General features: G+C 42.5%; 1 protein-coding gene across 1 annotated transcript in view; it reads right to left on the bottom strand.

Annotated features, from left to right (window-relative positions):
• The window catches only part of PLEKHH1 (pleckstrin homology, MyTH4 and FERM domain containing H1), a 44,278-nt gene extending 41,022 nt beyond the window's left edge, over positions 1 to 3,256 (bottom strand). Inside the window, exon 1 of the mRNA XM_057367371.1 lies at positions 3,146 to 3,256. The gene's annotated coding sequence lies outside the window, so the exon portion shown is untranslated. The remainder of the gene's footprint in view (positions 1 to 3,145) is intronic.
• Between the last annotated feature and the right edge of the window lie 21,369 nt (positions 3,257 to 24,625).

Raw genomic sequence — 24,625 nt, 5'->3', positions numbered from 1 at the left:
ATTTACCCCAATATATTTGTAGATATCAAAAGCTTCTCCTTAAAGACCTCATTTTGCAAGGCTAGAGATACAGGTCTCCTTTAGTCTCATAAGAAATGCTCTCTGCTCTCCCTCTGCACCTGTTCCAGCTTCAGTGCACATCATGTAAAGAATTGGTTCTCCTCTTCTTGCTCCCCTTCATAGTCATGGGTGACCAAATGCATCTGAAAGGCAGCAAGCACCCACAACAATGCCTTGTGTAAAGGCATTTAYCACTGTCACCTCTCCTAGGGAATGCTTCATCTGACTGCATTTGCCTTTTTTACAACCATTTTGCACTGGTAGTCAACATTCACAGACAAGCTGACACAACTGGAGCAGAAGAATCTCAGCTGACTTTTCCTTTGTAATTGCCAGATGTGGGAGAGCAGRAGGGTAATTACAATTGGGCTGAAACAGATTAATAAGGCTCAGGTCTGTTCCAGATCTTCAAAAGACCAAGGTTCTCCGTACTACAGGCCATGGTGGTACCACACAATAAGGCAAGAGGCAATGGGCAGAAACYGATGCACAGGAAGTTTCATTTGAATGTAAGGAAGAACTTTTTGATTGTGCAGGTGACTGAGCATTGAAACACATTGCCCAGAGAAGTTGTGGAATCTCCCTGACTGGAGATATTCAASAACCTTATGGATACAATCCTGTGCCATGTGCTCTAGGATGGCCCTGTTTGAGCACGGATTTTGGACCAGGTGACCCACTGTGGGCCCTTCTAACCAGAACCATTCTGTGACTGAAAAATTGAACAGGCCCATGGTTACCCTGTGATTGATTAGTATAACCATATAATTACAGGCAATATTTTTATGAATCACTAATATTGAAAAGGCACAGTTTGTTTCTGGGTATCTAGAAGGAGTCTTACTGTTTGTGCAACTGAATTTTTTCCTCCTCTTTGATTTTAAAGMGTGCTCTTCCATGTTTTGCGCTGACTTTATCACTACTTCTAATGTGCGATTTTGCTTTGTGTTATTAGATTAATCCCCAGTGTCMGTAGTCAATTCTACCAGTAAAATACCTACCATCTAACAGCCCCCTCTTCAGCACTGTGTTGTCACATTCTCTTCTTTCATTTGTCTATCTTAGCATTCTTCTATTAATCCTCATCTCCTCCACTTAAGCTAATAACTTCCCAATGTGTCATCATACCAAATGATTTCTGAAGGCTAGARATTACAATTATAGCTTTTYCCCCTAGTAAAAACCTTATGCTTTKTCAGAGAMACATACTGTATCACAATGTCTAATATTTACCTCTACATTACATCTTTATTAAAAAAAAATCTGCATTTTCATTTACTGTTAAAATGCATTGTTCTTTCTCCCCTGTTGCTCTGAACATACGTAGTTCATCTGCACTCTGTGAATCACAACATCAACTTCATTTTAATATTGACTTTAAATCCTTTCTGTTGGATCTACCATTTCACTTGTCCTTTTTTGTAAGTTTTAACCATCTTTTTTTCACCACTTTCTTGGAATCCCCTGCCACTCCCTTGGTCCTTTTCATATCAGATCAAGAATTTATATGTATACATTTATATAAAACTGGCTCTTGTTTTTCCCTTATGCACATGAAGAAGTTGGCAGCCAGGTATTTTCAGAGGCAGTACTCTTATAAGGACTTGGAAAACAAGAGTCCACCACTCTSTTCAAACCAGCTGAGATTTTTCAAAACTTCATTTTTAAATGCATACAGCCACTTCTTAAAGAGAAGCCTGATTTTCAGTGTTAAGTATCCAAACTCATGATAATGGGAGACAAAAAGTCCTCAAAACTCAGTGGGGGGTAATGACTGAACCACCTGCTAAATGCAGTCAAAATTAGAAGTCTCATGCATTTATCTGTAAGTTTTGACCAATGTCAGAGAAAGTTCTAACCCTAAATGCCATATTTCAAATAAATATATTCATATTTACTTGCAACTCCCAAATACAGTTGTAGTTCTGATTAAGTTGAAATTTAAATCAAGATGTCAAATGTTTGGAGGGGGGGTGTTTAGGCTACAACCAGCTGATGTTGCAGATRTAGGTGGATCCAGAACCAGAATTCAAAACACTTCAGAGACTTCATACACTTCCACCTGAAAAGCTGAAACAATCACTGTGAAGACTTTCAGGGGCAGATACAAAAGCAAGTAAAGTGTCTGCAGCTTTATTCATGCAGTGCATACAATGAAGACAAGTGAACTATTTCCATATTTCAGATATAAGTGTCTGCTCAGCTCAGCACAGGGGGACAGCAGCTCTTAACACCTGCTAGTAAAAAAACACCAGATTCTGTCTGAACACCGGAGCTGAACACTGATCTAACTTTCAGCTACCGTCTGAAAAGGCACCACCTATAAAGGGAAGCAGCAGAAATGTGATGCATGTAACATACAAAAGGGGAGATTTCTTCCTTTGTTACTGAATCAGCATCAAGGAGGTCAGCAGTACARGCGATGGGCAAAAGCCAGTGGGGAAATCGTATACTATTAATCAATTCCCTGGCCTCAGCCACCTCACTTTCCACTTCATAATCGTCTCACCCCTCAGCTTTTTAGCCCTGAAGCTATTGGAATTGTTCAGCCACACAGTAATTTCCCGCCTGAGATATGCAGAGCATGGGCGAGGAGGGGCGTAGGGGGAGAAAATGACACAAAAACTGTGGAAAGAGCAAGGAAAAGGCTTGTCGCGGGCTACGGCGAGAGGGAGCGGGGAATAATTTCCCCTCTACACCAGTGCAGGTGGCTTAGCTAGCAAAGGTGCCTGGAGGCAGGAAGAGGAGCTCCCAGACGTGCCATTCTACCTGCGGAGGTCTTGCCCCGCACACCTCCGAGGAAGGCASAAGAGACCGCACAACTTAAACACATTTACTTCTTGGGCTGCATTGTCCCTTTCGTGTGGTCATTCCTCCCCTTACTTCTTCCATGCCTCCTCAGGACCAAAGTCCCAGACCCGAAAGCAAACCTTAGTTAACAGAGATGACACAACATCACCCCCAGAACGCTCCCGCCACTCCCCTCAGTGTCACCTTCGAAGAAAGACAAGAAAGGGAGTAAGGCAGGGGCAGAGCGGCCCTCCAGAGCCCCCGGCAGCCCCCCGGGGCCCGGCCCCGCTCTCACCTTGGCCGGCGCGGGGGTCTCTGCCCGGCGGGGCAGGGCTGAGGCGGCMGCGGCCGGCGGCGTCCCGGGGCTCCCGGCCCGCGGCGCGGAGGGGCCGGCCCTGGCCGCGGGCGGCTGCGCGGTRCCGGGCGGCAGGCAGGTGCCCGGCACGGCTCCCGTCCCATTCAGCACTTTGCCATTCCCTCCCCGGTTTCCTCCGGGCGGGAGAGCCCGGCTCAAATATCAGAGCCGGCCCTCCCGAGGAGCGCAGGAACTGACATCAGCCGCCCCGGGCATTTAACCCCTTCCCGGGCTCGGCGGCGAGACAGGTGGGGCGGGCAGCGCCGGGTGCCGGGGCGAAAGAGTGGCAGCGGCGCTCTGCCCCGGGCGGAGACATTCCCCTCTCCGCCCATCCCGCAGCCTCAGGGACTGCCACCGAGTTTCCTGAGAGCTCCCTTGCAGTCATCTCCCAGCCYTGAGAACCGGTGTTACCCAAACCATCCCCAGCAGTGTTTTGTTTTTTTTTTTTCCGTGGAGCCGGGGGTCAGGGAGCTGGTACCCACAGAAGCGCGCTGCCCTCGCAGCCATTGCAGCCACTGAGGGGCTGGTGGCTCGCCTGAGGCTCCAGGTGGAGCACCCTTCACTGGTTGTAGGCAGCCCCAGGGCACGAGGTTGGCGCCAGGACAGAGATGAAAACCAAATTAGTGTAATGGGCTCCTGGCCACAGGTCACCAACCTGTCCCATGTACTTTGGCCACTTCTCACATAAAATGGCTTAAACAAACAAGTCTAGAGCCTCAAGCATTTCTAATGGCTGCCAGCACACGGAATATGTTATTCAGGAATCAGGTCACCACTTACTGAACTACTTTACATGCAGCAATGCCTCATATTAATATATGGTGACCTGTAGGAATATATTGCCTGTGTTATACAAAGAGCTGGTGGTATCTCAGTGCCTCGGGAGGCTGGGCACTGGCAGCGAGTGTGCACATACACTGTGTGCTGCCGGCTGCTGCCCTCTGCCCCCGCCACTCCCTGACACACCAGACTGACCGAGCCCACGCTCTGTMCCGTTGTGGTTGTGTTGAGCAGATCAGGGCATGCACATGGAAGTGAAAGGGATGGAAAGAGATGAAAGGGCAGGACAAAATGCCCCCAGAGACTTGCGCTTCAGACCAGTGTATTTCAAAGCAAAAGGCCCTTTGTTCTGGTTCCGGTTTAGCAACTACTTGTTACTTACTCCATTATCAGGCACATTACTTCYATCAGAGACATTTTTAAAATGTCTATATGAGGCTCCCCTCAGTGGAAATAACAAGTCGTGGTGACATGTATCTTTCCAGCCATTTTCCATGGACCTTTCACATGGCTTGCTTTGCTGACATGAAAGTTGGTCTCATCTCGAGAAAGTGATTCTGGCTTGTTGSGGGAGGGCTGCACCGGAATGATGATATCTTGAGTGATTGTGAGAGATCCATGAATGCTCTGAAACTGTATTTWGTCTCCTGTTGAGAGCACTCATGCAAAACAGGGCAGTCTGAAATAAACGGGCTTCAACAATCTATGAAGGAAGCATGCAGGAGAGCTGAACAAAATTATCTCCTAGCACCATAAGCAACACTGTCCACTAGATGTGGTTGAACAAGATCTTTAGAGTGGTTATCTGGCTCACAGATACTGCCTGGCTCAAGATCTGCTGTTTATTAAGCTTTCATTGTAAACTCTTTCCTCACATTAATAGTGTGCTTTCCATGAAAGCACACTTTCTCGGCAGAGAAACATGGGGTACCAAATCACTTACTATGCACAAATGAAAAGACTGATGTGATTAAGTGGTTAAAATATAAAAATTTAACTAAAAACTTAAGGTCAAGATTTGGACACTGGAGTGAAGAAAGGCAGACTCTGGAATCTACACCTCATTATTCAATAAGTAGTCAGATTTCCAAAGACTATGAGGACTCTGCAGCTCCCTAAAGATGGTTGTGCTTTAGATTCCTCATGTGTTTCCAGTTCCATGGGAATTTGGTTGAACGAAGCTGCCTCTTCCTAGCTAGGAGACAAAGCATGCATTACAAAGCTGGTTCAGGCAGAGACCAGGATAGCACTACACAGGAATGGCTGGAGACCCAAGTCAGACAGCAAAGAACTGAAAAGAAAGAGGTGTCTGGTGAGGAGCTCTCCCATTTGGGCAGCTGAGCAGGGATGGGTAGGAACATAGGCAGAGATTGAGCTGGCAGTTGGGATAGGATCGCCCAAAGATATTTCTCCAGCAATTCCCAGTGAAAGGGACTCCAGTTGCCTACAGCCTGTATGCTGTGTGTGAGTCCCTATTAATCATTACGCCCAGTGATCAARGAATTGTAATAAATAACCAGAAACAGCACAATTTGTGCCTCCCTATAGGTATTCCAGAGGGCAAAAGGTAGCTTCATGCTTTACAGAGTCCCCTCCTGAACTGAGGCTGGCCAAAGATGAAGTGAGAAAAGGAGTTATTCCCTTCATGCTCCCATCCTATTCTTGGTCTTTTCAACCACAGCATGCAACCACAATATTTCTTAATCTGATTTTTGTGAAGTATTTTTATTCTTGCCTTAAAGGCACTGGTCAAGTTCTCTCATTTGCACCAGCAAAGCCAACCGGATCGTATCACTCACTGAAATGTCAATCCGGCCTTGTGTTTTTCCCAGGCAACGAAGCTTGACTGCCAGGACATTCCTCAGCCACTGAACTTTATACAAAGTACCTCTGTAAGAATTGCCTGTGTACACCTTGCTTTAACCCCTGGAGGCCCAGAACCACATCAGCATTCACATAACAATGTGCTGCCATGTRTGTTATCCAATTGTTTTTAAAAGCTGTGCCTCCTTATGTCTCCCGTCACTTCTTTTAAAGTATTTAACAAAATTATTATTTTTAAAAGAAATCATGGTTTCCTTTAAATGATGCAAACAGAAAAATAGTTTTGACTTCAGAAGGAGAAGGTTGAAAGGACAACCAGTAGTATCTCCTTGTTCCCAAATTATTTCCCTTGGCAGCTGTCTTTAATATGGCTGCTCAAGCACTGTATGTTAGGTCTTTCCAATTTGCAGACAAATCATTTGGCAAAAAGTAAAATTTACCGTAAACAGCAAATATCTTATTGACAAAACAAACTCTCTGGTTGATCCAAGAGAACTAGCTTGGACTGTTAGACTATAGTGTCAGACTATAGTTATCACAACACAAGCACAGGCTGCTTTGTTAAGAGGATCATATTCAAAATACTTAAATAGAAGGACAAAGAGATAAATGAGAGCGAGGTGTCAGAAGATGAGAGCAGAACAAACTGTTTCTCTTAGTAAGCAAAGTTGTCATAGTTCTGTAGGTGGGAGAGAGCATTGCATTCCAGACACCATGCCACTGAAAACTTACCAAAGGGGCAAGGACACCAGCCAGAACAAAAGTCCATGTGTCAGAGCCCCACAGAAGGTTCAATCCTATGTGGGAAAAAACTTGCACAAAAACCAAACAGTACCTTGAAACACCTGTTTGAGGTACTTGTCTCTCTCCACAAGCAGATTAGGCTTCATATCGTAGTTCTCTAAATTCCACCTGTGTTAGAGGCTTAAAAATGATGAAAATTGACTTTGTGCCTAGCTCCCTTATTCTCTTTCTCCTGGGTTTGCAGTGTGCTGACAGACACAACACAGAGTTGCAACCCCCTGCCTTGCTTCTCTTGTAATCAGCTATGACAAGTTCATGCAGCATTAAAATAAGAGATTGGCAGCTGTGGATCACCTTGCTGCATAAACCAGTTGCTCGTGGGAGGACCCAGTGGGAGGGCCAGGAAACYATTGCCCTCCAGTACTTTGTCAGCTGGTTTTGATTGTGTTATGGTCATCTCGTCACACTTCACACACAAAGGCACTCGTGTGTACTATTCAAGCCAGAACTCGAGCAAGAGCATATGTTTTATATATATAGGCTTGACTGGCACAGAGCAAAACAATGGAGAATTCCCATTTTCCTTAGGGAGTCATCTCAGGAGCAACTCGAGTGTTATTCTCAGTATTAATAGCTTTTGCCTTGTTTCATCCCTGGGTTTCTCCTGTTTCAGCTTCTAATTTCAGATTTCACTATGTGTCTTTCCAATAAATTAAGAAGTCATCAACTATTACTAAAATTGACTGTGATAAAAAACTTAACTTTCTCTTCTATAAAAGTACGCACTTATAACATCTATCACAAGAATTAATATTTTCTAATGCTTCTATTCACACAGATTTATCTAGATCATAGATTAGACAATTGAAACTTAAAAAGTCAGTTTGGGATTGTTACCAGCATGCTGGAGGGTGCCTGTTCAACTCCCATTTCAGAGCAGGGAAGAAAGGAGGATGGCATGTGGGAGTCTTCAAGCTGCAGAGAAGGAAAACAGTCTTTGCAAATGTATTTGTTTTCTATGGTTCTTTTGTGCCTGGCATTGGCTGGTACGCAGCCCATAAGGTTCCCACATACCATAGCACACTTTGAATCTATTTCTGAGTCCAGGCTGCAGCTGTGACTGCTGTGCAAGGGGTGCTGCACATCACGTATGCCACAGGTAACCTCTGTCAAGCCAGATGCTGCAAGGACGCAGACAGAGCTGGCTCGACAAATCCGAATGTTGCTGCCCTTAGGATGAGAGGTCTGGCTGCTTCTGGCAAGGAAAAGGAGGTATAGAAAGGGGCGGTGGAGCTGTGACAAGGTGCTGGAAGGCATCAGGRAGAGCCCTGGAGAACTGGACCTGCTGTTCTGGCAGCCCCAGTTGTGTGAGAGAGGGCCACATCTGCTGCTGCGAGGAACAGTCCATATTCCTCAGATCTTCCTTGAACGGCAGGAGCAGGTTTTTCAAGCTCAGGCAAAGTAGGCAACAGTCTGTGGTGGTTTTGCTTCCCCAGGTACCTTGTGAAATGTCAGGAAAATACCTGACAGAGATTACAGAGCAGTCTCTGGAAGCACAATGCAAAAAGCTGCACCGGAGAAAGAGATCCAAACAACATGGGGAGCAGGGAACCAATTCAATTACAGATTACTGGTTTGAATTCAAGTCAAGTAAAAGAAATACCCTCTGATCAACTATCCTCTGACAAGCAGCAGCAGTGACAGCTGTGTGGATAGACTGGTCATCTCAGCCCAGTTCTTAAATATTATTTGTCTGAGGGGCATGTTGATTAGGGGTGAGTGCTGAGGAGGCAACTGTGTCTGCTGCAGGTTGCCAGAGGAGGWCCATGGAGCATGACCTGATGTTGTTCATTACAGTTCTGCATCCATCCATTACTGAAAATAGCTTCTTAGCACAAAAACTCAGACCACACAAGATCATGGGGAGGAAACTCATGTCCAATTCTCACTAGACTTGTGAAAAGAGCTGCTGGATGGCAGAGGTTTGGGTAGGCTAAGAGAAGAGGTTGTCCTCATCCATGGCAGAACTGGGGGAAAATACTATTTCCAGACTTGTTACATCAATGCTTCTAGTAAAAAGCAAAGTAGGTCCCAGCTTTCCCTTTGGGTGCYGATCTGAGAACTTCGGTGTGGGTACCTGGGGCAGCTCTGCGGTCAGAGCAGGAGAGGCTGCACAAGGCAGCCTCTGATGGAGGATCCTGGCCTTTCCACAACCAGGAGGGTGGCCTGTACTGGCTGGGAGCRGGAGAGAGAAGACACCAGTAAGATATGGGGCAAGTTTGTGTGAAGGTTTTGGCTGCCTTCCCAGTACTGCATTGAAATTATGCCTACAGCTGCCAGATGTCAGGATGGGGTGTGGAGAAGAATACAGTTCCCTGCCAAAGGAATCCTACTTGCAGAGTCTTTGTTGCTGAAACCAGCATGCAGGCTGTCCTCCACRAGCTGGAGAGGTTTTTGGCTCTGTTCCTGGTCTCACACCAGAGCCAGGCACACAGCTCCCAGATGTTTGTGATCTTTGCTCTGGGATCTTTCAGACTTGTCAAGGCATTGTGTAAAGGGAGGAACTATTTCACTTCCATATGGGGGGTGGGAATGTCAAGAGCCCCTCTAGAGATCCCTCTGCCTGCTTCTCACAGGAGGGGTCATCTCCAGGTGAGCAGCCTTGGAGAGGGCTTTGTTTCTATACAGATGAGATCCCCAGACAATGCATCCTCAGAACAGTGGTTGTTGAGCTTTCCCTGGCATGACTTCTTTTCTGGCAGTTTCCATGGTGAGCCACAAAACCAGCACAGATCTCTTTTGGAAGGCAAATAATACATGATAGTGCATGAGCCTGGGGAGGGGGAGATAACCCCACTTTTATAATGTCGACTGAGTTCTAGGGTCAGTCCTGGGGCTGGCCCCTCCCTTCCCAAGTTGTCAAGGAAAGCATTGCTGTACCATTCCTCAAAAGGCTCAAAGCAGTAGCTCCCATTTGTAGGTGTTACAAGCTGCCATAAGCAGGTTCAAATGGTGTTGCAAATTGGTTGTTATGGACAACACTGSCAAGAGATATCAGAGGCAGCCCAAGCAAGCAGTGTCTGATAGTACTTTGACTGCTTGGGATTAGTGGTAAGCGGTGGTGAAGAGCCCAGGATGTAACACAGCATGGCCCAGCATGCAAGCACATACACAGGTATGATATGCCTGTCAATGTAAAGAGGAAACCTGCACTCTGCCCTCTCTCCTGTTTGTCTGAAAGCGCATGGACAAAATCTCAAACTTGTATCCTTGGTCAAAGATGAAAACCATTCTTGTGCGAGGAACAAACTCACAGTCTTAMCAGCACTGTACCATGCCATCAAAACTGCAGCCTCTGCTTTCAAGATCTCACCCTGCCCTYTTCTTCATTATAAAAGTGGCAAGTGTTACTGAGCACACTCCTCCTCACGGAGTTTGGAGGTGCCTGCCTGCCTGATACCCACCTACCCCTTTGCATGCAGCAACAACTGCCAAACAGCACAGCTGCCAGGATGGAAGGACATGGAGAGAATAGGTAGCTGGATAGCTTTTCTGATCTGCATCCTTTTTGTGACAAAGCTTGAGATTTCCAGAAAATTCTGCAGKAGAGGAGGAGTAACAGTTATAAAAGATAATATGGCTTTCAAATACAGCAAACATGCATCTTAAAAAGGAAACCTAATTTTGTGTGCCTCCACCTCCGGGCAAAAAGCTCTTGGCTTGGTTTCAAAGATGCCGGGAAATTCAAGGGCTGGGTACCTCTGAAAAACTAGCCCCAGGGTACCTGCAACAGGGTGACCTGGAAAAGGTGCCAAAATGTTACCTTAATTTTTTTTTTTTTTTAATTTTGTAATTTCCTATCAATGAGCACTCCCTGGGAGGTTCAGAGATTGATCTAGAACTTGTCTTTCACTCTGTGCACTGCCTGAGGCCGGAATCCTTGTAAGAGAAGCWGCACYCTAACTGGAGATTTAGGTGGTGCTYGGCTTTCACTGCACTGACTGCTGCGATGTTAAAAAGACTCCCACCCATTTCCTTATGCTGCGCTCCCTTGCCCAGAGTCCTGCGGGTCTCCAAGGGAGCTTCTGAAGCTGAGGTCACTGCCCAGCCTCTCCCTCTGTCCGTGATTGCCTCTTCTGCTCTGGGGCAGCCCTGTAACCTTAGTCTTGGTGTAGAGGAGKAACCTCAGTGCTGGTGTAGTGGTGTTCTGTGTTTCCTGGCTCCCTCAGAAGCAGATGCCAGGATGYAGCACTAGACAGCCAGCCAATTAAAATAGCTCCAGCAGCTCCAACACAGAACTGAGTTTGGGCCTTCTGCAAAGGATGTCATGAGTRATTTTTACTTATTTGTTTAATTAGTGTTAATTGCACACAGTGAGAGGTCAGAACTCTGCCTGCAAATGCTCAGTTGGCTGTGAAGTGCAAGTTCTCCAGCCATTCTACAAACTCCAGTCGAGGAGCAGAAGGAGGGGGATTTGCCTTTGGTGTCACAATGTCAGTTTCCACAGATTAATGAAACTCTGGAATTTTTTTTCTGGACTGGAAGGAGGAAGAGAACAAGAACTATAGGAAAGTCATCCAGAGAGCCACCAGGAGGGTTAATGGCCAACTCGGGCCCCCTCTGCCCCAGAGACCTTGGTAYACCTTCCTGGCTGCACAGCCACCCTCCCGAGGTAGGCACGGGCACCCGATCCCACGTACAAGGGCTTGCTCTAGGTATCTAAATTGAGGGGTGTTTCCTTTTCGGGGTTCTCTTTTGGTCAGAAGTGTCTTTCCATTTGCCGCTAGTACAAAAGGCACTGTTAATATCACACACCCGTGTTTGCCTTTTTGTGCAGGAATGCGCCCAGCATGCACACTCGTCCCCTGCTATGCGTGTGAGCCACACGGCCAGTCTGTCACGGCACGGATGTCGCGCACAGAGCCCSAGAGCCGCTGCCGCTGTGCTCCGGCACCGCCTGCTGGCGGGAGGGGGCGCGGCGCCGGCGAGCTTTGTTTCCTGGCTTTGCTCTGCCTAGCGGAACCCCTAAAAACGAGCGTCCTGAGAGTGGGCGACGCTTTTGTCCGGTTTCTGCCTTACCAGGAAAACAAACTTCCCAGCGGGGAAGTCCGGCATCGCCTCTGAGAGACATAAACACAACCTYTGCTAATTACAACTGATAGAATTCTTTCTTCATCTGGATTAAGTAGAAACCTTGGMTCAGACAAACACTCAGGTAATTTTTAGGGACCATTATGGGGGTACAACTCAGAGGAGAAACGGAGTATGAAAAGCCATMATTTGGTATGGGTTCCTGTTGGAAGGATGCTAAGACTTAGCCCAAACCATGTCTCTGTGACMTTGGATGCACATGCTAACTTATAATCCTGACTCAGCAGACACTTGGGTAATTATTCCTGAAAAGCAGATAAGCACTGGATTGTTTTACCAGATAAACATATGGGACTGTGTAGGGGAGTAGCAAAAAGTGTTCCTAAATCAATGATTGCATACATTAGCTATGTTCAGTTCAGCCATTAGTTGAAAGAACTATTTTCTCTTTGGTCCAAATCCAGAGACTTTTTTTTCTCCTTATATTCGTTCAARTTGGACCCACTTCCACTCTTAAAACAAGTCAAAACTCAACCCTGATTTTTCTGTAGAATCCACTTGTCTCTTCTCAGCCTTGACTTTTTTCTCATAAGGACAAATTGGCATGAGTCATTACCATTTATATTTGCCCAAAGATCACTTAGCTTCTCCAAAGACAACACAGAAACAAAAAGCTATCTATAAAACCTTTCATAAATTAAGAATTYTAACAGAATATTTTTTGTGCTGGATCAAATTTATATTCTTCTAATGTCATTCTTCTAATGAGCAAAAGTAATGCCACCATGACTGCAAGGTTGGGCTGCTTTTGCTTTTAAATCTAGGAGAGCTTCAGAGCCTGTATTGCTGGCTTTACATTACCTCTGCAAAGCAGTGTGCAGCCATACAGAAAAGCAGGGTACTGACCCCAGATTTCTATAGGCTTGTCTGAAATCAGTGCCCACAGTGTTCTGTTTGAGTTTAGATTTATGTTTAAGGCAAGCCTGCTGCCATAAAAAGTATTCTGTGAATTGTAGCCATTTAGGCATAAAAGAAGAGTGGATTCAGGACATCTTCCACCAATTCTCCTGTGCATATTTAGGCAACATCCCCCTGCTTGCAAGAGGTTATGCTCACATGGATTTGTGACTGGTCACATCATACCAACTCTGCAGAAGAGACAGCATGTTTTGGATAGCAGCAGCTGTGCTACTCCTGAAAGCTCATATTTGGTCCTCCCAGAGACCAAAATCTCTGGGAAGTGCCCTGAATTTCCAGTAGCTGTTTACACCATTATCACCAAATCAATCACAGATGGTGCTTTTGATGCTGGCAGGTTGGAAAAAATAATTTCTTGGCTTATATCCTGAGCACATTTGATCTGGACTGACTGAGTGGGATTGTGACAGCCCATCATCTTGTCATGGGAACAGAAACGTTTTCTTGAYTGCAACAAACATTTGGGCAAGGATGAACACTTTCCTTTAAATAGCAAACTTCAGCCTTAAATAGTTACACTTTGCCCTTGCTGTTCGGCTCTGTTGCATACCAAAGAATTAGCTCTTAGCAACATGAAATCTCATCCTAATTGGCTACTGTTTAACAATAMCACTTTGTACCACTCTCAGAATGCCAAGCTCCTATTCAGGGGATAAGAGGAGAGCATTTCATATCGAACCCAATCCAGTTCAAGATTCGTTCTGTGGAATTTGATTTTAAAATATATTTTTAAGTGGAAAATATCCCTGTATGTTAAAATTGAGCCACTCTGTATGAGTAAAAGTGACACTCAAGAAATTAAACCAAACATAGCCGAGAGAATCACTTGCAGAAAGCATCAAGACCCATGTACCTCCCTAGAATAAAAATTATACCAGATGGCACATGCAGCTCTGCCCACCATAAATGGCAATGACTAATGATRATAATTCAAACATGTGGGTTTGCATTTGGTCCTTTTTTATGCTATTATAAATACTTACCTTACAGCACAGTCCCTGGATTCAAGTCTCTTTCCTGGAGCCATCTCACGATACACAGAATGACAAGCCAAAGATATTTTTCTGTTCAGCCTTTCAAGAAAACTTGTTACAATCTGTTTCACTCACTATCCTTGTAACTTTGACCTAATTTCCATCTCACAAATTTACTCCCAATGACAACATGATTCTCAATGAAGACTGTATGATGACCCTAAATAGATCTATTTGCTTTGAATTCTAATATTTTGTGGTTGTATAGAATTCTGTCATTTTCTGCATATTGTGAAGTTGTACAACCAATGTATTCACATTCTTTAAAGAAAATATTTTTATCTTATAAAGTGAACAAAAGAACCCCTTATTGAAATGGCTTTGGTGCCTCTTTTTAAAGGAAAAACTCCACTGTCATATGGCACACTCCAACAACTGCAGGCAAATATAAAGCAAGCTGGGGAAAAAACTTTCCTGAAAAAGCTTTKTTGAGATAAATGTAAGGCTGCAGGACTGAGTCACTGTAAATTGGATTGGTCATGGTCCTGTAATATAATATCCAACAAAGCTTTATTTTTCAGATACCAGTGTCCATAAAGCCCTAGAGTCAGGGACTGAAATTTGTTGAGGTAATTCCTGCATGTTTTGGCTTTTCAAAAACAATGGATGCCCCTATGAAGCATACATCAGTACATCCCTTGATCTCCTGCTAAATGGGGATGCAGACAGCTCTGCAGAACTATTATGTTTTCCTCAGATGACAGAGCTAAAAACCATGTGCTTAGCCAGCTATGGAGTCTGAATAAAGGATAGTTGGTGGAGATTGCTTCCAGACAAGATTGTTGGAAATTATTAAGCACTGTGGAGAAATCTGTATTTGTTCCTGTCAATGTCAATTTGTTATTTGGGCTGGTAACAAGTACTTTTTTTTCAATTATTACCTTTGGATCCCCAGGTATCAGCATGGACAAAAACCACAGAGAACTGCTCAGATACTAAACAAAAATTTCTGCAGATAATTTTCTCTCCTTCTGCCATCCAGCAGGTGGGAGGAGATCAACACGAACAGTGAAATACAGGGTTACTTGGTGTATTGTTCCCTGATGACACCTGATTTGCTTGTGAACAGTGCAGGGCATATCCAGTTGCTCTAATTTTCATACAGCTATCTCAGGGAACATGACAGCCCCATTTTTTACTCTCTCGGAAAGAAAGGAATTAGATGTCACAGTGTTGATATTCATGGGTCACGACAAAGGGACACAGGAAACCCAGCAGTGCCTGCTGCACCTTGGGGTTGCCAGCTGGGGTTGCAGGCCTGCTGCCAACAGCTGGGGRCAGCTTGGACATCGACTTGTCTACCTGCATCTTTTCACTCATGTGCACATCAGTTTTAGACATTTCTGAGGTTAACGCTAAACACAGATTCTCAGGAATTCCAGAAGACATTGCTCTGCTATGCCAAAAATGCCCTATAAAAAGATAATCAGCACAAGTCTAGTGAAGTTGCTCTGTCAGAAAGTGTTAATTTGACGGCTGAGATGTCCACCTGGTAATGAGCTTTGGTCTTTTTTCCTTATCCTGATCATAGGGCAAGGGCAGTGAGAAYACAGGAAGTGTAAAAATTGAGGGAAAGGTTGTAGAGACCTGTTGTAGTGTATGGGAAAAGCAYGAAACACCACAGTCTGACTATGGAAGTGGAGCTTGTGATTTCCTAGTTTATCCAAGYTTTACTTGTGGTGCAGTGATGTTTGCAAGTAAGTAACAGCTAAATGTTCACAGAATTATGAGCACATAAATGTTTTATAGTCAGTGCAATACAGTTACTAGTGTTGGCGCATGCATGGGATTATGCTAAAGAAACAGCTCATTTGGGGAAGATGTACTATTTCTTTGTCCTCTAGTCTTATTAGGGGGGTTGAGAAGAACATCAGTTGATGGTGAAGTCTGTACCTCTGAGACTGGCTAATAAAAAACCCTTAATTGCTTGTATTAGGATAGACATCCCTTAAGAAAAAAAGCCTACTGAAAATGTAGCTGACTCCAAATGGATTTTATAAACTGATATCATCTTTGGCTGTGTTAAAGTAGAATAGAATATTTCTCCTTAATAGCATGCCAAATATTACAACAAATTTTAAAATGGCTTTGAACCAAAAAGCAACTATGGATTTTTTTTTTTCTGAAGAAGTGAAATTCAGTCCTGATACTTTTACTCTCAAATTCCCCTTCTATTAGCTTGCATTTTTCCTTTGGAAGGGTATAAAAGAGGTCATTTAGTTCCCATTGGCAAAGACAACTAAGGAAAAATCTTTTGAAAGCATTTGGTGGCACAGGTGTGATAGAAGTCAAATTATGAAAGTGAGATTTACTTATGCATTGTAGCCTAATTTGTGCTTCTTTCTGAGTCTCATTTGACCAGTTTAGGATGTGTCTCATGTAGTTAGTCAGGATGTTATGAAACAGAATGCACCTAGTTTGACCATCAGTCTGGGATTATTTTAGCCTGACTTCAGTGACCCAGCACTCAAGAAGAGGGCCTGAACTACTCATATAGCTCCATCTATCATCAGTGAGGACAGAAAAACTCATTTAATCTCCTTAGGATCTCTGACATTGTGCAGAAGTGCCCAGTTTGCATGAGTGAATAAATAGGGAATTGCCTGTACTGTTGAGAACTGGATAAATCCATAGAGGAAGAGTCACAACAAATTGTGCAGAGGACTTTTACAGTTGACCCCAAAGGTGCAGCAGTACCTTTGCTCATATTSAGCTCACTTGATCTGGTTCTGTGCTTATATTTCTGAGGCTGATTTCTCATGACCAGCATCAGTTATACTAGTTGTAACTGGGAGCTTTGCAGGATGACTGGGATTATTTGGTATTAAGAACATAACCTCTTGTCTCTTCTGGAATAGAAAATCCAATCAATTATGAGTTTAAAGATTTCTGGACTGAATATTGTTAAGMTGTTAAGTGTAAAATAATAATTGTAGATTAAAATACGAAAGAAAATCTAATTTCTTTTAGACATATCATGAACTAAACATTTTTCAGGACTACGTATTTATTTAATCTCATTAAATTTTTAATGGAAAATCTCCTTAATAGCTTTCCAAAATGAAGATTTACTCTTTAGACAGTATTATGGCCATCCCTATGCAATCTATGCTGGGGAAACGCCTATTGATAGCGAGCTGTGCTGTGTAAGATATAGATGAATATTTGATGAAGTAGTTATTTATTTAGCATATCTGTAGAGAGAGACARTCTTTTTGTCTGACTCTTCTTAGTCATCAAAAAGATTCGGGACCATTTAACTCCTACCCCCCTTGACCCGCTGACATTTGTTGGGATCATGTGTTTACTGTGGGACTGCTACCAGGACAGCAACAAGATCTGAAAACAGAGGAAAGAAAGGAAAAAGCTACTTTTCAAAATAGTGCAGTAACCTTCCTGTGCATCACTTTATTGGGTTCTTCATCATATGCATGCAKATGGCAGCTAAAACGGATGATGAGATTAGGTGGCTGCTTGTCCAGGCTTCTGGATATTCTTCAGTCCTGTGTGGTGAACCTCAAACTTCTCTATATGGGCCTGAGGCTATACAGAYGAAAAATATGCAAAATATTCCTATGCAATGCATTCTGAAAGTGGCATAACAAAAATAAGGTAGCAGTGAAATATCAGCTAGTGAATTCAGTGAAGACTGCAAAAGAATTCAGTTGCTAGTGAAACTGTTGTGTAATTCGTATCATCATTGTTAAGAATAATATTAATTGATGGTAATTCTTAAGAAATTCCTGTATTCATTGCTGTATTCATTGCTAAGAAGAAAGTTAACTGAACCACCATTCTGAAAACTGCTGCAATAATTTATAAATTTCTTTGTTTAGTTTGTCTCCAATTAAAAAGTGAGTAAAAAATGAGTACGAGAAGGAGAGTGCAAAAAGATGGTATGCTCTCTGTTAAGTATAGCCTCCCAGTATTTTGGAATTATTAGCAACTCAGACCCACAGGCGCTTTAACGCATAATGGCTTAAYGTACTTAATAATAACAAAACAAAAGATACCATTGTAGAAGAAGAGTTTCTCAGAGATGACTGAATCAGATAAAAGAACAAGACAAAACACATTAAAGCTGAGGAAGAGAAACTCAGACAGAAAAATACGGCAGATAACAGAAAGCTGCTTAAGAGTCACAGGATTTTAAAAAAGTCCCAATTCTGTAAGCATAATAGAGAACAATGTTGTTTAAAATGCCATCCTGGATCAATGCTTGAAGTGAAGGCATAGTTAGAAAATAAAAAGCCTACATAGCAAATGGATAAAAAGGGAAATATTTAGCAATCAATATAAATTGGAAGTTATATAATATAAAAATAGACAAAATAAGAAGACAACAGAGGAAAATCATTGGCTGGCAGGCCTTAAGACAATAAAATGAATTAAGAGTAYATTAAGAACAATAGAAATCTTAACAAGGGTACATGCTGCTGCTCAATGCAGATGAGGAAATAAAGTTGCAGAAAAGGCAAATATTCCAGATGTATTTCTGTTCTGCATTTAAAAAGAAGAAAGATGATGCACTTATATCACATGGGCTGAAGAAAAATTTTCTACTCTTAGTGACCAGGAGGAATGTCAAGTATGTACTAGAGGTAAATGCTTTAAAATCAGCAGGTCTGCATGGCTTACAAATGAATACTAATAGAACTTATTTAACTGRTCTCTAGCCTGCTGATATTGATATTTCATAAATTGTCTAACAGCAAGGAAATAGAATACTAAAGGAGGGTCTGTTTTATGACAATAGTAAAAAAATGGCAAAGTCAATAATCACAATAGATGTGCACTAGCAAGGCTAACAGCAGTTCATGGAAAAAAATGCAGAAATCTTTGGCTAAGAATAAGAAAATCTAGGGAAGTATTTTCCAGCATCACAGTAATCTTGATAAAAAAAATAAATTTTAAACATCAAGAGTAATTTAAGCACCTCTGGCATGAGCCAGAAGATGACTAGAGATGCTCTCCAAGTTCTTTATAGCCCTTCCTTCTGTGGTTCTATGAAGACATAACATGGTAACAGAGAGTCCTGACTGGACAAGAGTGAATACATGTATGGGTTGTGAATTCTGTTTGATTTTATTTCTTACATTGTTTTGTCACTGAGTCAGGATCAGGAGCAAAAATGGACATTTGCAGCTGGATGACTCTCACTCTTTGAGAAATACACAGGACACAGGATGGTTGAAGCATAAAGCAACCAGTCCAGCCAAGTTTGTCTGTTGGACATTGAAAAAAATAAAGCCATGTCACCTGTGCTTTGCAAAAGCTGTGGAAGTAGTATTAACATGAATTTTATATTCAGTACTATTCAATATTTCCATCATTGCCCTAGAAGTAAATAGAAACTCACTCTTAATAAAACATGCAGGTATTAGGAAGCCTGGTGGAATGGCAATGATCAGGGGAAAGCATTTACATAGGGCAGGTTGGATCACCTTCACATTCAAGCAAAAAGCCTTTTACTACAGCCAAATGCAAAGTTATGCATGTGGGAACCAGATAGGAGATTAGGAGATGTGTAATTGGAAACTCTACCCTGGAAAAAACAGCACTCTGGAAAGGATCAGCATCATCASAGCATGGAGAAGTTTCACTATAGTGAGATACTGTGGCAAAAAGGGTGAAATCAATCCTTGAGTGCATAAACATGGCAATAGTGAGTACCAGTACCAGGTTGCTGTTTTTCCCTTTGTGGCAGTCATTAGACTAATCATATGCAGGATATTTATTTTCAAAGGTTGCTGAAAAGTTGGGGAAGGTGCAAAGGGAGCTTGGTAATTATTCAAGATCTAAAGAAAATCCCTTATTGTAGAAATCTTTCAGTGCTCAACCTGTCTGACTTACTGAAAAAGAGATGACTTGATTTATGGCTTGATTAATGAATTGGTACTGCTGGAGGCATAAAATACTAGCAGGGAARGGCTCTGAGCAGACTAAGTTGTACTGAGGGCTGAGTGGAGAAACTATTAAGCCAGACAAATTCAAGTGAAGATTGAGACACAGAAAATGATTAACCATTAGAACAAGCTAATGTGGCGAATTCATCTCCTTATGTCTTCATCAAAATTAGACATTTTTATTGGTCTACAGCCAACTGCAAATTGTCAAGCATGAGTTGTAGCTTTTAAGACTGGAATGTAGCCATGAAAATTAATGGTCTATGATATCTAAGAGGCCATTCTAGGTGATAGTAATCCCTGAGATCCATTACAGGAGAGATATATATTTATTAATTATTATGATCATGTCAACAAGCAGTAGATAAACATGCAACATTCTCTCTGTTTGGACTTCTAAGTACTACAAATTATTGATAAGATGAATTAAGGTTGCCAAGATAACTAATGAAGGAAACTAGAGGAACGTGAAAGTCTATGATTGATTTTCTCTCTTTAGATATTCCACTATATTGTCACTTTACCAGGTRAAGTAGCATGATATGATACAAAAGAAATGCCATTTGTTTGGTGACTTCGTTTATCTTTCTTTGATCCTCCATCTAGAAACTACTATGCACCTATGATAACTAAGTAACCAGGCCTCATTTCAGATGTTTTTGTTAATCGAAAAGCTCCTGGCCTGTGGAATGTTCTTGAGCAGCTCACTGTGGATATTTGAAACACGGGAGTAGAGAGTCAAACCACGATTTTTATCTCTGAATCACTTTTATGTATTCCTTTGACACGTCCACTCTCCACATCATTTGAMATCTCACAGGAACACTTTTTCAATGTCATTCCTATTACATAATTTCTCTCAACCATCTTCATTTATCTTTGCTTTTATACTGCAACCCTTGTCTTTTCTATCACTTCTCCTTATTCATTCCCCTCTCCTCCCTGGTTTATTATCCCTACTTGACTGATGTTTGAGAAATGTATTGTAAGTGACTTGGAGCAGACACTTGTCATTTTACTGTTGATCAGAGCACTTTGCACACGTCGGGTTGTATAAATAAAAAACTACTGTTCCAGAAATATTTAGTCTCTCAGTTATATTTTGTAGTGTAATATGTAACGGAGACACTTTGTGAAAGAGAATTATTTATTATAATTATCCCATCTCTGGCACTGACATTCAAAAGCATTTTTGGTAAATCATGTGTGATCTCTCTGTCTCAGTTTCTTAGCTAGCTCAGAGCTACAAGATGTGTCAGTGAAGTGCCAGCATTGGGTTGTTTGCCATTCTAGAAACTCTTCAAATGTAACATCTCCTTGCTTAACCTGYTTTTTATTGGCTCATCTCAAAGCCTTCTAGCAAAGGAAATGTGTTCCCTCTTTTACAGCTGGGGAAACATACAGAGGTGAATTTGAGGGTGTTGGGAAGGCCTGAAACATGTTTGTGAGTACAACCCAAGCCTCCAAGCCTCAAGTGTCCTGCCATTTTTAATCGGAAACCCCAAATTAGATTGTTTTGAAGTTGGTGAAGTTGGCCTGGACATGTGCAGGTTTGCAAAGTGGCTTGCCTCTCCTCAAAACTATGTTTGCATCTTGCTGAATCTGGCAAAATAACAGAAAACAGAGTTGCCCCCAAACCCTTCAGGATCTGTAATTTCCATGTATATAGTAYTTGTTTTTCTTCTGCCCTTGAATCCAGAATAGAAACCCTGAGGGATTCTTTTACTTATTTTCATCAAAAATTCAATCAAATAGAGGTTGACTTAGTCAGCCATCAGTCACACCTCAGGTAAATCTTACCTTCTGCTTGTTCTAGAAGTCTCACGCTGCTGTGTTCCAAAGGACCTGCCTGGCATCTAATCCACATGAAGGCAAAGGYGGCAGAAGGTAGTGGAAGACACTAGTGCTCTGCTGAGCAATTTTTCCATCAGTCCAAAGAGATGATCCCTGAACAACATCTCAGAAGAAACTCACAAGCTTTGACAGTGTCTGTTAAAATAATGTCTAACTAACATCTTTTCCCATGGATACCTTGGACAGGAACACCCATGGAGAGGGCTTTTCTAAACAGGGAAATGCTTTGCTGCATGGCGCTTTGGTCAYGTCTCTTAGGAGTGAAAGTTTCCCATTTGCAGTGTTTCGTTTCAGAGCCAAGCTCTTACCAAGCCTTAAGGCATGGCAGGTATCTATTACAGAAAAATGCCTTGAAGGAAAGAAAAGGTAAAAACTAATGCAAGCTTTACTATTATAATCTATATCTAGAGGAAAGAAAATATTCTGAGTAAGGAAATTATTTCAGCAGTCTCAGACAGAAAGGCTAGAGTTTTCAAAACCAGCTCTGGCTTCCTAGGGGATTCCTGCCTAGCCTTTAATATTTTTAAGCTGATCCCATGGACAGCACCTTACTGACAGAGACTGATACTTGCACAGTTAGAAGAAAAAATGTTTAAAAGGCTTCAATTTGAGGCAGAGGTAAGTTAGGAACCTTCATGGACTTAACTCCTGCCTCTACCCTTTTGTGAATCAAGTACTTTTTCAGGAGTGATGAATATGGCGCTAGTGTCTGAGACATACAGAAAAYCCAAGACCCTGACACAAGCAAAAGAAAGAGAGGAGCCTTCAMCCAGGGAGTCTCCTCCAAATTCAAGGAATCATGTTTGAAAATTCCTTTCACGTTTTCTTCAAAAAACTCACCAAATGAGTGAAGGCAGTGCAAATCCATGGCTTTTTTTTTCTACCTTCATCAAAAGGATAAAGAGACAAAGGAAGCAATTTCCATGGTATTGCATGAAGACCTACACAAGCTGATCTGAGACAGTACGTRACTTGTGGTATTCTTTAAAATCTACTTCCTACTTTGGGGATTTGAATAACACTTGTCACCATAGTGGCTGGGGTACCCTCAGAGGAAAAAAAAATAGTTCCTTCTTTAACTTCCTTGCAAGCTTAAATRTTGCTCTTTGTTCCTCAGTTCCCTGTCAGAGAAGCCCATCTTTTGGYGGGTGTGGCAGGTACATCCATGGTGGGTTATTAAATAAATACAGACCATCTCCTCTTTATTCTCTATACACAGGGAGATGAAATTCCCAATTTCCAATTGCGAGGCCTCCTCAGGAAAACAGGAGAGAAAGAGCCAAACTTCCCTTCCCCAAGAAGGGAAAATCTCTGATTCCACCCTGAGAAGTTTTAAACAATTGTGATGAAGTTTTCATGATGGGTGTTTCCTTTAATGCACTGGCTGGGCTGTGTAGAGAATGGGACTATTAAAAGGTGAGATTCTCATTTCATTTGCTGCAGAACTCATTAGCATTAGAAAGTGAATCAGGAAATTAGGCTGACTCAATAAGCCTGGTGGTTAAACCCTGCTCTGGAAAGATGGATCCCATTCCTCATTAGTTCCTAAGCAATGTCAGACCACTCACTTGGACTAAACTGGTAAGACTATTATCCAGGTGCTCCTTTTTCAAGGCCAGTACTGGTTTTACAGAAGGGATGAGCATCCACAACTGGAATTTAAATATACAGAGACATATAAAAAACGAAATTATCTGGGGAAAAAAAGTTGCTACAAATCTCAAATTTGGGATTCCTTTTAACTGAAACATGTCTGAACTTCAAAGCCCAGTCTGCAGAGCAAGAGCTTACCTCACTGGGAATGACTAAGGTGGCAGTGATATTCATGATGCGCTCAGATGCCAGTACAATGACCACATTAAAGTGTTCCTGAAGACCTAAGTAATTCTTTTCCTTTTTTTCCTTTTTTTTTTTTTCTTTCCAAATATAACAACAAATAAAACAGTGAGTGACTAAGCTCTGCCTGTCACAGAATGGATGAGTGAGGAACCAGCTTGGGGTGTTCCTGCACTGCACTCCTTAGCGTGCCCAGAGACAGAAGTACAGCAGCAAATAAATGTGATTATGCTACTTTCCAAGATGATTCCATATGCTAGACCCAAATGAAGAAACCTTTCCAGAACCAGCCAGGCTGGTKCAGAGACATCCCAACTGGTTTTGGGCACACAAATAGAGGAACTAGATCAGATATTTTATGTGATCTACGCTATTTCAGAAAAAGGCAACACACACACGAAGGGATTATGAGACCATTAATAAGATCAGCTGCATTCCCTGTGCCTGTTTACAAGTGGCTACAGAGACTAGAGATTCCTTATGTCACCACAAACTCTTTTCATCGTGGAGCCAGCTTCCTGCGCACAAGCCTGGATGCTCCRCAGAGAATGGTGCTCGCTCCCAGCACCAGCACTTGGAGAGCTCAAGTGTCCTCATGAATGACTGACAAAAGGGCAATTCTAGAAATTGTCTCACCTTTGTCCCCAGTCTTCATCCTACTCCCACTTTCACTGTATTATAATCTCAACTTAATTTTTTTTCCCTCTTTCATTACTAGCTGAGGCTGAAAGAGTCAAGGCTGGACAGAATAACAACAGCTCTTCTGGACCAGCTAATGCAGCAGGGAWGAGCTGAACAAGCTCTCAGGTGTACAGCACCACCATCAGGTGCTTGCTCTATCATTTTTCCCTCCTGCCTGTCCCCTCAACATAGCACAGTGTCTTCATTCCCCTCACCCTGCTTCATTGCCTCTTCTTTCCTTTCTTCTCATTCTGGAAGCCCTCTCCTTTAGCCTTACCTCCTCCTTCCTCTCTCTGCGTGATGTGACTAGACAGGAGAATACAGATTTATGTATTCCCTACACGTGCTTCTCATTTTTTCCGGTCCAGCTTTGGCTGTTGATTTCTCCTTCTTGTAGGTGAGTGTCTCTCAGCTCTCTTCCTCTCTGACCTTTCCTCTGCTTCTTGTAAGGTATTCTCTGCTCTCGTACTGTGAAACATTCATGCTGTCTCATACTGTGAAATGATCTCTCTCACGCTCTCTCAAATATATTTCTAGCATGGTCCACATGCCTTCTAAAGGATATTATTTCACAATAAATACTAAGCACTGCTTCAGRCTGCTGTCTTCTCAAACTGCCTAATTGGATATGGTATTTTAAAGGTGCTTCTTAGAACATCAAAGATGCCTTAGCTATCTTACCATTTTCCTTT

Source organism: Malurus melanocephalus, unplaced genomic scaffold, assembly GCF_030028575.1.
Source record: "Malurus melanocephalus ecotype Western Australia unplaced genomic scaffold, MMel_1.1 scaffold_2, whole genome shotgun sequence".
Lineage (NCBI taxonomy): Eukaryota > Metazoa > Chordata > Aves > Passeriformes > Maluridae > Malurus > Malurus melanocephalus.
Note: the sequence above shows the minus strand (reverse complement) of the source record. Positions and strands in the feature narration are given on the sequence as shown.